This window comes from Triturus cristatus, chromosome 4_1 (assembly GCF_964204655.1).
Source record: "Triturus cristatus chromosome 4_1, aTriCri1.1, whole genome shotgun sequence".
In the NCBI taxonomy this organism is placed as follows: Eukaryota; Metazoa; Chordata; class Amphibia; order Caudata; family Salamandridae; genus Triturus; species Triturus cristatus.
In genome coordinates, this window is record NC_140585.1 from 106342648 (window position 1) to 106358650 (window position 16003).

General features: G+C 49.2%; 1 non-coding gene across 1 annotated transcript; it reads left to right on the top strand.

The window, feature by feature from the left end:
• Positions 1-15265: 15265 nt before the first annotated feature.
• Positions 15266-15339, top strand: TRNAT-AGU (transfer RNA threonine (anticodon AGU)). Its single transcript has one exon. It is a non-coding gene; the product is annotated as a tRNA-Thr (tRNA).
• Positions 15340-16003: the final 664 nt, after the last annotated feature.

Here is a 16003-nt window from a genome sequence, read left to right on the forward strand (position 1 = left end):
GCCTCCTCTAGAATATATAGGTCTCTGCATTTGTGGTCTTTCCCATTTAGAGTCTCTTTTGTTGTCAAAATAATCTTTATTAGTGTAAGGATATACTCCTTCTATGCTATATCTCTCTATATCCTTTCTCAATTTTTTAGTTTTTTTATTCATTAAATATTCCCTATAACAACAAGGGAATATTTCTCTCTTTACTGGTTTAAAGTACCCCATTTCCCTTGAGTTTCAAGGGGTCCCTCTCAAGTCTTTTCTCACTTCAATATAGCAGTGCCAAGCACAACGTGACGGAGGAGTAGAGGGGGAGCCAACCCTATGCACACGAGAATTGGAAAATAATGTCACGGCTCCTCAGCAAAGCTGTAGTCAAATTATTCAAGCCCCATGGGCGTCCGAGTCATAGAGAGATATCAGGAGCGTGTGCGCACTCCAAGGGCCAGCCGATTGTTACAGCCTGGAAGGCGTACAAGAGATCTGCCTATGTAAGGCACGAGGCACTGAGCCTATGAAGCAACACAGGGACGTGTGCGACGTGCGTAGACCAAGAACGCCCAAATGCAGCCCAATTGGGTTACACACACCGGAGCGTTATGACTCCATAACCGCACTCGGCTACTAGGGAAAGCCTTGGCGGAGAAAGCGCGAAACCGCGCAATGATCAGAACAACCCCATGGAAGTGACAGGAGTAAAGCTAATTCAGTAACGATAATCAATGAAACACCTAACCTTAAAGCAATAATCTAGACATAACCTCTGTCACAAGTGACTCATTTGGCATGCTGTAAAGACAGCGCAGTATTTCGGCTCTTGAGGGAGCGTTATAATTCCGTGTTCGGCCATACCAAGTCCTTCCCATGAGGATCAAACGTAGGCCCGATCAGTTATGTCGCAGGCAACATCAGTGCGCCCTCTCCACTCCTGTGGGAGCGACCCAATCTGAACCCTGGCGGGCTAAAGCAAGAGCGCTACCACGCGCACACAAGCCAGTGCAGTATTAAGACTGAGCATTCATGAGAGAAAAAATCACGCCTAAAGTTTAATAAGAGTTCAAAATTCAATATAAAATACATCTAAAGACAATCTTGTCAAATGAAAGCACAACCCGGCGAACCTGGGTGCGAACCCCGAACCTCCGGGGTTGGAGGCAAAAGCCTTGCCCCTAGGCCACATAGACTCGCTACAAACCTGAGAATCTGTGGCCTACAACCGGCAATGGAAGCTGCCGAGGTCAGCGCAACATTTCGAGGCCTGCAGGAGCACCAGTAAGCCTGATCAGGCCGCCCGCATTCAGATTCCCCGCTCCTGACGGGGAATGCCCCGCAATACAACTAGTAAATGGCGGCGCGCGCCCGTTTTAAGACTTAATTGGGCAATGCGCGTGAAAAAAGCGCGGTACGCAGCGGCCAGCATGGGAGGGAAGCGAAGGCCGAGCGGCCGTCAGCGCACTACCACAGCTCTGCTCCGAGCGGGAGCGTATCCCAATCGGGAATCGTTAAGGGGGTCTGCCGGCCCTCGGGGAGGGAAAAAACCATGCTCAAAGGGGACCCCAGATGATCATGCACAACGCGTAGTGGAAGCTGCCCCACAGATCGCACATCTCCCAGCGGGAACCTCTTAAAATACCGGTAAGCCAATAACAATGGCGCCCGCGAGCGTTAAATCGAGAAAATACATGGCAACGTAAACAGAAGACCAATTGCCCCCAGCACAAGAACATACATGTGTAAACATAACAATGGCGCCCGCAAGCGCTAAATCGAAAAAATACATGGCCACGTAAAACAAATTGCCCCCTGTTTAAACATCGTTATTCTACCTAGCGCTAATGAGCGCAAACATAACTGCAACATCATCAAGGAGAAATTCAACAGTCAAATGAGACATAATCACAACATAACTTTCTGAGCACTTAACTGTCTGCGTGAGCAGCAAAGAAAGAGGAGGAGAAACGGGACACTGTGGCTCTTATGGGGCTATACAGGATGTGATGTATGGAAGAGCATCATGGGAAATGTAGTTTTTGTTTGCATACAAAACGTTTTTCATTGGCTGCTGTGAGTAGAAAATACAAGAAAGAGAAGCATAATCCGAAGCCTCCGGTCCTGTAATAGAATTCTAAAACTCAGTATGTGCAAGAAGTTGATGACACATGTGAGAATATTCAAGAGTTGATGCTTTGTGTAGATGGGTCTTCTGTTCTTGAGGAGGTAGATTGTAATTTGGTAAATAGTAATGGTATAGTTATGGAAAGCACGGATAAACTAGAAAAACCTCACTCAATAATCAGTTTAGATGGAGGCAATGTGAAAATGTTAATTGATTCTGGGAGTCTTTACCAAAGACATGTATCTCAAGGTATGGAAAGACACAAGTAGAATGGAGGATTGGGGTGTTCCTGACATAAAAGCGGTAGGTTACAGTGGAAAAACTATAGATATAATTGGCCTTAAATGGATGGTAATAGGCTTTGCAAGGGAAAAATTTATGGTAGAGTATACTTAACAAAGCAAGGGTCCAATTTACTAGGCTGGCGTCACCAGAGGGACCTTGGGATAATGCTGAATCCAAATGCTGATCAACCTGTCAAGTCCGTGGTTGTGCACGATGTAGATGATTATGACACAAATGTGATGAAAAAGTTTTCCAATGTTTTTTCAGATAAGCTTGGTATGCTTGTAAACTTTTCTCACAGAATCCTCCTAAAACATAAAGCTGTGCCAGTTGTCCACAAAGAAAGGTATGTTCCCCACTTAATGAGAGGCCCCCTTCAAGAAGAACTGAACAAATTGTTAGATCAAAAAATCATTGAGCCTATTGAGGCCTCAGAATGGTTGGCGCCCATAGTGGTCGCACCCAAGGAGGGAAACAAGATTCGTTTGTGTGTGGATTTGCAAGACCTGAACAAGAACATCTGGGTTGATAGACAACCATTGCGTAAAATTTCAGAAATGCTGACTGCAATGGGTGGTGGAGCGATTTTCAGTGTTATTGACATGTCGTCAGCCTATCACCAAATTAATCTCAGTGAGGAATTAAGACATCTCACCTCTTTTGTAACTCCATTGGGTGCCTTTCGCTATTGCAGGATGCCATTCGGTCTGGCATCTGCTTCTGCAGTGTTTCAAAGGGTCATGAAACAAGTATTTGAAGGGGTAAAGAATGTTCTGTTTTTTCAAGATGATGTGTTATTTGTGGGAAAAAATGGTGAACATCATGATGCGGTTATGGAAGAGGTCTTGATGCGTATGGAAAAGCATGAGTTGACTATAAAGAGGGAGAAGTGTCAATTGAGGAAGAGTAAGGTGACTTATTTGGGACATGAAATATCTGAAATCTGAATCAAGCCTAAGAAAAGTATTGTGTCAGCCATCAACGATGCCTCTGTCCCAAACAATAAGGAACAGCTAAAGTCGTTTTTGGGGCTGGCAGAGTACTGTTCCAAATTTGTATGTAGGTTCACAGAAATAGTGGAACCTTTAAGGCTTTTAATGAAAAATGGGGTGACATTCAGTTGGGATGAGAAATGTAACGCAGCATTCAAACGTATAAAGTATTGTATACTCCATGCTCCCACTTTAGGACATTTTAATGTGAATGCCAAAACTTTTGTCACTACAGATGCTAGTGCAGTTGGCATTGGAGCTGTCTTGACTCAGGTGTACGAGGGTAATGAAAGAATTATTGGATTTGCATCAAGAAGACTCCAAGGGGCAGAGTTATCCTATTCGGTCATTGAGAAAGAGGCCCTGGCATGTTGTTGGGGTATAAAACATTTTCGCTATTTTGTCTGGGGGTTACCTTTTAAAGTCCGCACTGATCATAAGCCCTTAGTGCATTTGTTTAAAGGTGGTAGAGGATTAGAAGGAAATGTTACTCCAAGGATTTCTAGATGGATTCTATCTGTAATGGAGTACAACTTTGAAATGGAGTATATGAAGGGTGTGAAAAATGTGGTGGCTGATTATCTTTCCAGAATGCCTATTGACGCAGTTGATGAGGACTTGGATGAGGGCGTAAATGTAATTAAGCATAGCGAAGAGCAAGCATTTGATAAAGAACAATGGGAAGAAGCGATGTTGCAAGATAAAGTGTTACAAGAGGTGATGGTGTGTGTGTCAGCAGGATGGAAAGAGAACTGTGGTCAAGACGTTAACTTCAAGGATTATTGGAATGTGGGAACAGAGTTGAGTATAGATGAAGGAAAGTTGTGGCGGAGAAATAAGTTGGTACCGCCGGAAGGTCTCAGACGCAAAATAATAAATATAGCTCATGAGGGTCACTTGGGCAGGAATATGACCAAGAGACGTGTGCAACAATCGTTTTGGTGGCCAAGCATGGACAGTGAAGTTGAGGAGTTGGTCAAGGACTGTTATGCCTGTGCTAGTAGTGATAAGACAAAAGTTGTGAGGCAACCACTGCTTGCGTGTCCAGATTTTCCCAGTTGTCCATGGGAAAGGTTGGCGATAGATTTTTTAGGACCCATTATGAAGCTTGGTTCTCGAAGCAAATTTTTAATGGTTCTAGTCGACTATCACTCTAAGTGGTTTGTAGTGGAAAGTACCGATAGCATTGAGACAGAAAAGGTGATTGGCTTTATGGAAAGGGTGTTCTTAAATGAAGGCATACCGAAAACCCTTGTGTCAGATAACGGGGTTCAATTGGTCTCCAATAAAATGAGGGAATTTCTTTCAAATATGGGAATCAAGCATGAAAAGGTTGCATTATTCAGACCGCAAACCAATGGCCTAGTGGAGAGAGTTAATAGGTTGATAATGGACAACATCCAACTTTCCATTTCCAATGGTTTGTCGTGGTCAGATGAATTAAAAAAATTGGTGTGGTCATATAGAGTTACGCCACACTCGGTAACAGGTGTTTCCCCTTTCATCTCTCTTAAGGGTCGTGAACCAGGAATGAAGGAGGTTCCAGGATGGCTGAAGAGCAAAGAGTGTGTGTGGGTTGACCGTAATGCTATTAAGAACGATGTTGTTGAGCAACAGAAGGCTGCGGCCTGGCATTATAATATTAGGAAAGGTGTTAAAGATCATGATATAAGGGTTGGAGATTGGGTGGCTGTTAGACGTGGGGGAAATGTCATTAAAGGAGAAAGCAAATTTTCTCAACCTATACAGGTTAAGATGGTAAAGAAAAACATTCTCATTCTGAGGGATGGTTCTGCTTGGAGTACTGGGAATGTTTCCAAGTGTCGAGCTCCTGACCACATTGTGCATGATTAATATTGGTTTCTCATTTAATGTGTTATGTAATATATGTAAAGGGGAAGATGTGTAGAGCTCAATGTACATGTAAGAGCTCAGTAGAATGGAAGGCTTGTTGCTAAGGTGGAATGATGATGTTTGAAGGAGAGAAGAAGATTGTGAGCTGGAAGAGCAAGCTGGAGGTATCTCTCTCTCATGCTACAAATAAAGTTTACCAACTTATGTTCCTGTGTTGGGTAAATCTTTACAATTAGGTGTTCAATAAGGAGTAAAATAATGTTTACTTACTTAACTAGGTTGGATTTGTTTATTTCCGGGCCGCTTACCATGTTGAGCGCTGAAGCACAGTATAGAGCAGGGCATTCCGGCAGCCAGTTGGGTAGGCCTCACTCAGAGGGCTTTTGATAAGCGGTGAACTGTTGAAGCCTGCCGGGGTGGGGGCGGTATGCCAGGTTGGATCGCGGTGCCCGTCTTCGTCCATATTATGGACCTCCACCTCGGAACCCCGTCCCAAATTTGGTGCCTGCCAGCTCCGCGGGGCCGTCGCCTGCGTGTTGGGGTGGGGGGGGTGTGACGGCGGCAGGGCATGAGGGGCGGTGTGCCCCCGAGGCAGCATCCGTGTTGTCGGGCCACATAGTGCGGGATTACACCCGCTACCCAGCTCGGGATCTTCTACCTGAGCATCACGTATGCGGTGGCGCCCGGTTGCTCGTGGGGAGGGGCTGAGATGGGAACGCCGGGTGTCTAGGGGCATGAGTCAGGTCGCTTCGCGGAGTATACAGAGACAGGGTTGCCCCCCCACCCCCATGTGCCCTTACTAGGAGCCTTCCAATAGTGGTAAGATACCGGCCAACCCCCCTGGCGGCTGCCGGTCATGGGGTACGGGGCGGATGGGATCCGGACATTTATCCAGGGCAAACGGGTTTGAGCATAGGCAACGACGCTCAACTGCCGGGCAGTCCGGGCATACCAAGTTTTATGATGGTGCCTTACAAGTGTAGGTGTTACCAGGTAACGGACCTGGTGTTCAAGTAAAGCGCTCTGATTCCCGACAGACCTGGTGCTCAAGTAAAGCGCTCTTATTCTGAAGCAAATGTATCTGTGTCGCAATTTGCAGGAATATTGTTGGCATTTGTTTGAGTGAGGTGGGATATGTTTTGGATCTGCTAGGTTTCCATGCCATTATTTGCATGCTTTCTCCAGCTATGGGGCAATTCGCAGCTGCAGGCAGAACAGGTTGATGGGGGCACAGTTGGTGGTCGCTTGGTCGGTTTTGCGCGTGCACGTTAGCGAGTCAATGCTGTTGTACTTAGCGGCAGATTACTTATCTACGTGCCTAGGGCATTGTAATGTAGCGACTTGGACCACCGATTGATCAACCTCGCCCCCATTACCCAACAGGGAACAAGCAACAGGACATAGGTATGGAGATATCCTGGTGACACAAGCTGCGGCGTAAGCAGGGCCTGACGGCTGGGGGGAGAGAGGAGTTCCATCACCCAGTGTAAGTGAAACGAGGTGTGGCGGGGCAGCCCACCCTCCACGCCCTTCTGGACGGGGGGCAAATGCTCAGGGTCAGACCAGTGTATGGGGAAGAGAGCTAATTTATTTTAACTTCTTTCCGCCACAGATCCCAGCGAGCTGCTTCGATTAAACTCGATAACCACATTCAGGATAGTAAGTACGAACACGGGTTTGAACGAGCATAAGGGACAACATGAGTAATTGGGCGTGGTAAATGTCACGGTGCAAGACCACAGTGTGGGGGGGCAAGCTAACCTAACCTCTGCTTCATCTCCACTACAGAATTCATTGAAGCACCCTGCGAACCCCATCCTTCAAGCACTTTAGCTCACATTCAAGTATAGTAAGTACAGGCGCAGGTTAGAGCGTCGTGGAAGGGACAACTGGAGGATCAAGGGAGTGCCTCCTCTCAATGGTCTAGGTTGTAGCTCCCAGCTGTTTTTCTTTGAGATTGAGTCGGCCAGATCAAGAGTGATGGATAGCCAGGGATCCCCTTCGCTTTTCACGTTGACGTCCCAAATCGAGGAAACACAGCAAGGCACTTCCCAAGACGCACAGCTAGCAGCCATCATCGAACTCGCCAAGACCAAGGGATTGGCTTGGGCTGCTGAACTATTGAAGGCTAGCAATCCGGAGAACTCTGGGGTCATCTGTGGGGGTTCAAACACAGAGCAGGAGCCTAGCAAAGAGGCAGGCCCCTCCCGGTCCAAGCGGATTCGCAGGGCAACAGTCAAAGATTTCCCGGCAGACCTGCCGCCACCGAAGAGTCGGGCAGTGGCCACTACCCAAGTGCCCCGCTGCCCGTTCCCCCGCCCGTGACACAGGGACTAGTCCCCCCCGGCCGGTGGCACGCCTAAAGTGAACTTCACAGCTAATGAGGATTTAGGTAAGCTCACTGACACTCTAAGGAGCTTCATGGAAGAGGTCAGATCTGGTCTCGCTGGGGCGGGCGCAGCTGCTGGAGCCACCACTGCAAACAATCTGGAGGGAGGGGTAGCAGTGGCAGCGAATGTGTGGCTCTCCAAGGGAGCACCACCCAAGTGCAACAGTTGTCCCCCCCGGCGGGGCACCCGTTTTAGGAACTCAGACAGGGGCTGGTTTACCGGGTACTAGCAAAGATGCAGGAGCTGTTGGGACAATTGGTGTCCATGGGCTAGGTAACCAGACTCTGACTTCCCCGATTGTGGCACCTACGGCTGGGATTATTGGAGTGCAACACGTCGAGGTGGGTGTGTCTTCTGTAGCGGGGGCAGCGGCTATCATCTCTCAGGCCGTGCACAGCATTCCCCTAGTCACTCCTTCCACGGCAACCCAGCCGGGTGCAACAGCTAATGCCCTTACAGTACAGACCCCGATGACGCAAACAGGGCACAAGCCGGTCACACACGCGCCACTCTTGTCAGGCCACAGCTCCTTGTCCTGGGAAGTGCCACTTGCTGTTAAGGAATTCATATGGAGGTGTAAATTTCTAGACATTTTTTCCCTACTCCTGCTTGGCCAACATGGCCAGGACGCTCTGAGGGTTGGGGGGAAAGATGAGGATAAGAAAGTCCGGTTAGAGGCCTGGCCCGAGAAGTCTATCGACAGCTGGCTCTCTGCCTTCTCCATTTTCGTCAGTGATCCAGGAAAAATTCCCAGAGCAAGGGCAGACGCTTGTGCAATACCAAAGGCTGATACACACAGAAGCACAGAAGTGAGGTGGGTCAGGGTGGTTGAACTATGACCGCGAATTTAGGAAGAAGATGGCAGTATGCCCGGAGATGGGGTGGGACCAAAAAGAGGTCAAGTTGTGGATGGACCATATGGGATCCTGCGGGGCGCAGAGCGCAGTAATGCAGCCTAAGGCGCAAGGGGGGGGCCCATACAGGTTCAGGGTACTCCCAGACAAGCACGAGGCCTTTTAAGCAGCCCTTTCGAGGTGCGCGTAGGGGGGGCACAGAGGGGGGTTTAAGAGGGTGTCACCTGGGACATGCAATCTCTTTAACTGAGGGGCATGCTCATGGGGGATCAAGTGTAAGTTCCAGCATGCATGCAGCAAATGCGGTGACCGACATCCCTCAACCTCATGTCTGTCCAAGCAGGATAAGAAACCGTCAGCCAACGGTAAACAGGACAATTGAGGCAGCACTGACTGAAGCAGAAACACCTATCCCTCCAGCACATGACCCGCCGCGCAGCATCCCAACCGCTCTTGCCATTTCACCTAAGCGTAGCCATCCCCTGGCATTACCCAGCACGCCAGCTCCCCCCACATGCAAAGGGCCGTCACCAGTGATCATGAGCAACATCCTCCCCCTTCTCAGACGGTACTCCAACAAGGTAGATGGGGCGCTATTGCTGGGTGGGTTCTCAGAAGGTTTCGTGATCCCTTATATGGGCCCCATGTCTTGCAGGGAGGCGGACAACCTCAAGTCAGCCAGGGACCGTCCGTCAGCAGTGCAGGCTAAAGTCAGGAAGGAGCTAGAACTGGGGAGGGTAGCGGGGCCATTCAGGGAGCCACCACTAGACAACTTTGTAGTTTCCCCGCTGGGGTTGGTACCAAACAAGGAGCCGGGGGCCTACAGACTTATTCATCACCTATCCTACCTGGAAGGGGACTCAGCCAACCATGGGCTTCAAGAGGGAGCTTGCTCAGTGTCATACTGTACTCTGGATGTGGCTCTGGACTTAGTCAGGAGGGCGGGCAAGGGGGCCTGGTTAGCGAAGGCAGACATTGAATCGGCGTTCCACTTGCTACCAGTGCACCCAAGCAGCCAACACCTGCTGGGTTTCAGGCTAGATGGCTGGTACTTTTTTGACAAATGCATGCCCATGGGGTGCGGGGTGTCCTGTGCCTTCTTTGAGGCATTCAGTTCCTTCTTGCAGTGGGTGCTACAGGAAACCTTTGGGTGGAAGGAGTTTCCCACTACTTGGATGATTTCCTTTTCATTGGGCGGGATGGCACGCAGGAATGCAAGGCAGCACTCTGATTTTCAGACCCTCGCGAAGCATCTCGGGGTCCCCCTAGCTCCAGGGAAGACCGAGGGCCCTGCGCAGGTACTTACGTTCCTAGGGATTGAACTGGACACGGTTTTAGGCGAATCCAGGCTGCCGCCAGACAAAGTTCGGGATCTAGGACAGCAGATTCGTCTAGCTATAGGGAAAGACAAGGCCCCCCTGGCTTTCATTCAGAGCCTCCTTGGGAAACTCAACTTCGCTGCCAGAGTCATTCCCGCAGGGAGGGTCTTTGCGCGCAGGCTGGCCAGAGCCACGGCTTCTGTAAAAAAGAAGAACCACATGGTGAAACTGAGCAGAGGCATGAGAGAGGACCTACTAATGTGGTCGGACTTTTTAGACAACTTTAATGGGTCTGTCATCTGGCGCGCACCCTGGGCTAACAATTCAGAGTTGTCGTTGTTCACCGACGCTTCTGGAAGGGAAGGGTTTGGGGTGATTCTGGACAGGGAGTGGTGTGCTGAGAGGTGGCCGAACGCTTGGCACAAGAGAAAGATAACTTCCATGATCACTGTTTTGGAACTCTTCCCCATAGTAATTGCTTTCCACCTTTGGCCGGGGGTGCTGGCAGCGAAGAGGGTCCTGTTCTGGTCCAACAACCTAGCGGTTGTCCAAGCAATCAACTCACACTCAGCTAGCTGCCCTCTGGTGTTGTGTCTGTTGAGAGAGCTGGTGAGGGCATGCCTGAAAAATAATGTTGATTGCAGGGCTCACCACATTCAAGGGGTGCAGAACGTGGCTGCTGGCGCTCTCTCTCGTTTTCAGTGGTGCCGTTTCCGGGAGGCGTGGCCGAGAGCGAGAGAAGGAATGACCCCTTTCCCACAACACCTGTGGCTTCTTCTGAAGTGGTGCAGCGGATGAGGGGTTTGGGGGAGCTATCTCTGGCACCGAGGACGGTGAAGTGCTACAGGACTTGCGTGGACAAATTTTGTGCAACTATGGGAGCATGGGAGGATGAAGGGTCTTCTCTGGAGCTCAGAGTGCAAAAGTTTATCCTGTGGGCCAAGGATGGTGGGAAATCCCACTCTTGGATCTTGGGCCATTTGTCGGCCATCAGTCATCACGCCAGGTTGAGAGGACAGAGTGACCCTACCAAAGCCTTCGTAATCAGGGCTGCACTTAAAGGATGGGCAAGGAGTGAACCTAGATCCCCTGACAATAGGTCCCCCATCAGTTACACGATCCTACAAGGGATGCTGGACAGTATGCCAAGACCACCCGCTCCGGGTATGAGGCAACTCTATTCTCTGCTGGTTTTGCGCTGGCCTTCTTTAGGGCCTTTAGGATTGGGGAGCTGGTGGCGCGATCCAAGCAGGTCACCTCGGGGTGGCTTTGAATATCAAGGATGTTAACATTGGCACGTCTTGTCTCAGGATAGTGGTGAGACAGTCTAAAATGGATCAAGCAGGGGAAGGGAGAGTGGTCCTGTTACAAGTGCTGGGAGACGCTAGGTATTGTCCTTTGCTCTTGGTCAAGGCTTATTTGGCCCTCCGCCCGGGGTTTGCGGGGTACTTCCTTGTGCACGAGGATGGGTCTCCAGTCACGAAGTTCCAAGTAGACCACATTATGCAGGCGTGCTTACAATTGTCTGGGCAGACAGGGGTGGGCAAGAGAGTCAGTAGCCACTCCTTCAGGATCGGGGCAGCAATCACAGCCTTCCTTTCAGGGATGCCGCCAGAGAGAATTAAGCAGGTAGGGCATTGGGAGTCTCATTGCTACAAGCGATATATAAGTCCTTAGGCGGGAGGGTGTGGCGAGAGGGCTTTCAGGCCCACTGCCCCAACGTGCAATGATGTGTATAAAGAGATACAGCTTTGGCCCGAGTTGCCACGTGATGTTGCAGTGATGTGGTTTGTTGTGCAATTGTAGACTAGCAGTGTGTAAACGTTTACAATAAATGTTTTTTTTCAAGCACAACAGCTCTTTATTTACCAAGAACCAAAGTGTGGGTAATTGGCCATTCAAGCATCGCGAGAGTGGCACGGTGGGCCGAGATCAGAAAATGGCGGCATGGCTTCTCCGCCACTGAGATAACGTGGCTGGGTTACCCGGGGATGCGTTGGAGCGCACTGACGAGGAAGCTGCAGCAGAGACTTGGGGGTGGGGTTGCTCCACCTCACATGCTGGTCATACATTTGAGAGGGAATGACCTGATCGCACTGGGTGGGAGAGTACTGCTCCAAGATGTGAGAGACACCATGTGTCAATTGAGTAATCAACTGGGGCCATGTGAACTGTGGTGGTCAGAAATTACACCACGGGCAGTTTGGCAAGGAGCTCAATCTGGGGACGCTATTGAGATCTCACGTAGGAGGGTAAACAGCGCCATGCGTAAATTCATGGAGCAAAGGAGATTTGGCTTTCTCAGACATGGTTCACTTCATGCCAAGTCCACGGGATGCTGGGAGGTGGATGGGGTGCACCTCTCAGGGTTGTGCATGGACTTATTCCTGCTGGACCTTGGGGAGGCCTTGGAAGCAACAGGATGTAAGTAGGAATATCTGTCTTGGTGGGGGGGCCCTGGTTGTGACGGTGGCCACCCCCAGAGCTGTTGAGGAATTACAGGGCGATCCAGAGTCTGCAAGGTACAGATTGGTACTATATGCAGCAGCACAACAAGGGTGCTAAGCCAAGGATACCCAGGGATGTCCTAGCATTGTCTCCTGGAAGAACTACGGTGCCCCGTTAGTCCTACGGGCGGTTGTGGGTCTGAGCAACCGGGGGCTACCTGGAACGCTCCGCCCACCTTTTGAGGGACGTGAGTAAGGGAGTGGTCTGGGGGTCCACTGATGGGAGGGGTGTCCCCTCCCAATAAGTGGTAAGCACGATTGACGACGGCCACGGTGTAATTTGGCTCATCAGGCGGGCAGGCGGCATAAGGGCTGGCCTGCCCGGGGATCGCCCGTAAGATGACCCACCATGTTGGCATATTTGTTATGCAAATAAACCTGCAGCAATTTTCTCCACTAACAAGGTGTAGTGTGTGGTTTATTTATGTATTTTGCTGTATGATAACTGAGGACTGTTGCCGATATTGGCACTATGCCAAGGCTACCCGGGGGGTCACGTAGGGGACCCTCCAACAGGGCGGTTGCCTTAGTGCCACGGGAAGGCACAGAAGTCTGCTGACTAGGCTCCCTTGGCTTGGGACCAGGGAGTCTTCCGGCTGGCCACTTCTGGCGTGGGAGGGGACAGGGGTACAAAAGCCTTCCCCCGCCCACTGGGCAGTCTCTTGACCGCTGCCCGTCTCACCGTTTCCTGCCCCACCGCTTACCCTGCGGACGGCCAAAGGGTGGTATTGGGGGGGAAGAATCTAACCTATTGTTTTGTGTTGCAGGAGGAGTTACAGGGCGATCCAGAGTATGCAAGGTACAGATTGGTACTATATACAGCAGTACAACAAGGGTGCTAAGCCAAGGATACCCAGGGATGTCCTAGCATTGTCCCCTGGAAGAACTACGGTGCCCCGTTATTCCTACGGGCGGTTGTGGGTCTGAGCAACCAGGGGTTGCCTGGAAAGATCTGCCCTTCTTTTGGGGGGGCGTGAGTAGGGGAGTGGACTGGCGGTCCACTGATGGGAGGGGTGGCCCGTAACCACCGATTGGCGACGGCCACGGTGTAATTTGGCTCATCAGGCAGGCAGGCGGCATAAGGGCTGGCCTGCCCTGGAATCGCCCGTACGATAACCCACCATGTTGGCATATTTGTTATGCAAATAAATAAACCTGCAGCAATTTTCTCCACTAACAAGGTGTTGTGTGGTTTATTTATGTATTTTGCTGTATGATAACTGAGGACTGTTGCCGATATTGGCACTAAAAACTGGAAAGTCCAGTCTGCACTTCGGAGGAGACGGTGCTCGCAGTAGAGGCTCCAAGTGTTGCGGACTCGGGGGTGGTACAGTGATATCCTCACTGCCTGGTACCAACGGAGAGGTAGAGGTGTGGTGTATTGGCTTTCTGACAAAAAGGATGCTGTGTTGGATGTAACCTCCCCACTTGCGATGCATCTTGAAAAAAAAACTGTTGGCTCTGATCTCGGGTCACCACTTATTTCAAAATCGACAGAGTTTCTAGACATGGTCTTCCCTGAAAATGACTATTAGCATGCGCGTCAGTATGAAAACAACCCAGCACCGTTTCAAATCATATAACACGTTAGGCTGACAGGTACAAGCACAGGACTGGAATCTTGGTATACCACCCTACCCCTATCCTAAGTGTCAACGCGGTTCAGCGCGACGAGCACGAAAACTCAAAATATACCAATGATTTCCATATATGAGAGAAGTGGTTTGCCCCCAACTCTCTAAAACAAAATTCGGGGAAGAATGAAAAACATGCATAATCACCCTTGATTCAGTATAAGATAGGGTTACAGAACTCACAAAATGGGGAATAGCGCTACAGTGCATAACTGGGTAAAATGATGACAAATTGACCATTTTGAGCATCGATAATGACGGCGAAAAATAGTCTGAGGAATCGGCGGATGGGAAAAAAAAGAAAAAGTATATAGAGAATATAGTACAGACTGAGCAGAGAGAGCAGAGATTGGTGTTGTTGACAATCTATGCAGCACAGGGGGAGTAGCACACGTGTCCTTGTCACAGTAAAAGCAAAACACACTGCTGGCACTGGAATCGTGTGTTTGCTGGCCCTGGAGTGGTGCATGCGTGCGTGCTCACGCAGGCGGCTCTTTTTGGAAGCACACACTCGTGCTTGTGGCGCGCCCCTGCGCGCTCCCGCAAGGTGGATGCCGCCACAAGCACGAGTATGTGCTTCGTAAAAGAGCAGAACGACGGCTAAAGGTCCTCCTATGCAGCGCATGCGCACTGCGTAGACGAAACCTAAAAATGATTCAGCGGTGGCACAGTGAGCTTGTAAATAAACCCCTCAGTATTTACATGCTTATTAAGTATCCGAGCTTTATAGTGGTCAAAGGTGATGTGATGGCAGAGAAGTGCGCGGACAGGACAGAGTGAGGGTGATGGCAGGGGAGATAAGGACAGAGTGGGACTATGGCAGGAGACAGCGAGGCTTGGGGGCACTTTAGACTACGATAAACCAAGAAATATTGGTAAAATAAAGGGCGAAATTGCAGCAAAACATGCAACTTTGTGCTACAAAATTGCCTTTTTGATTCGGCAAAATTTTCTATTTTAGAAGCGTTGTTACTCACCTATTGATCGTGCACAAACCTGCTGGGACATGCCAGTACCCTCCCTTCAAAGGGAGCCAGTCCAGGTGCAGAGTACGTGTGAGTACCTGCCCATTAGAACACTGAAGCGTTCTGTTTATTTAACTGGCATGTGCATACCCGAAGCCTTCTTTCCAGGCGTGCAAGAGCCTAACATTCTTGCATTAGACAGCTGCTGCAAATCTATAAAGTAATACTAAAGAATGTATTTATTTCCGTCAAATATGGGTAGAAAGTATCCTAATGTAATGCACAATACTGTATATGTACACCCAGAGCACTGAAACTCCCGCTTACGACATATAGGTAACAGAGCGGCTTGTCATCAGGCGGCGCTGTGGCTTAGTTGGTTAAAGCGCCTGTCTAGTAAACAGGAGATCCTGAGTTCGAATCTCAGCAGTGCCTAAGTATTTTTGTTTTCTCTCTTAGGTATAGGTAAACGAATATGTATTAGCGATGTATTTTACAGTTGTCGTCATGTACAGCAGGAACAAAAACACATAAAAAAAATATATAGCTATCGGGCCACCGACATAAAATGTGCTAATTACATTTTTGCAACCGAACGCACACTTCTTTTAAACAGGCAAACAAATATACAAGCATCGTCTACAGAAATAATATTTTCACTGGTGCTTTTGTGTTTATATTTAATACAGTCTGTAGTACGCTGATGTAGCAGAATAGCTGTAGAGCTACAATGTAATTCTCCCATCGACACAGAAGACGGACATATATAGTTTGAGAGCTACAATGTAATTCGGAAATCGATATAGAAGACGGACATACACAGCTTTAGAGCTACAATGTAATTCTACCATCGACAAAGAAGACGGACGTACATGGCAACAACCGAGAGTCACGGCCCAGGGGCCACGTACACTGACCTACCAGCCTTATGGAAATGGTGTAAGTTCATAGTTAGTAAAATATAATCAGTTAGATAAAGAGAAGCACAAACAGCGTACGTCTTTCAAATGATGTCTGCTATAAACACACACGTTACAATAAATATATCAAAAGCCAATACGTATACAAATTGTCATTTGTTTTGCTTTTTCTTCTTGTA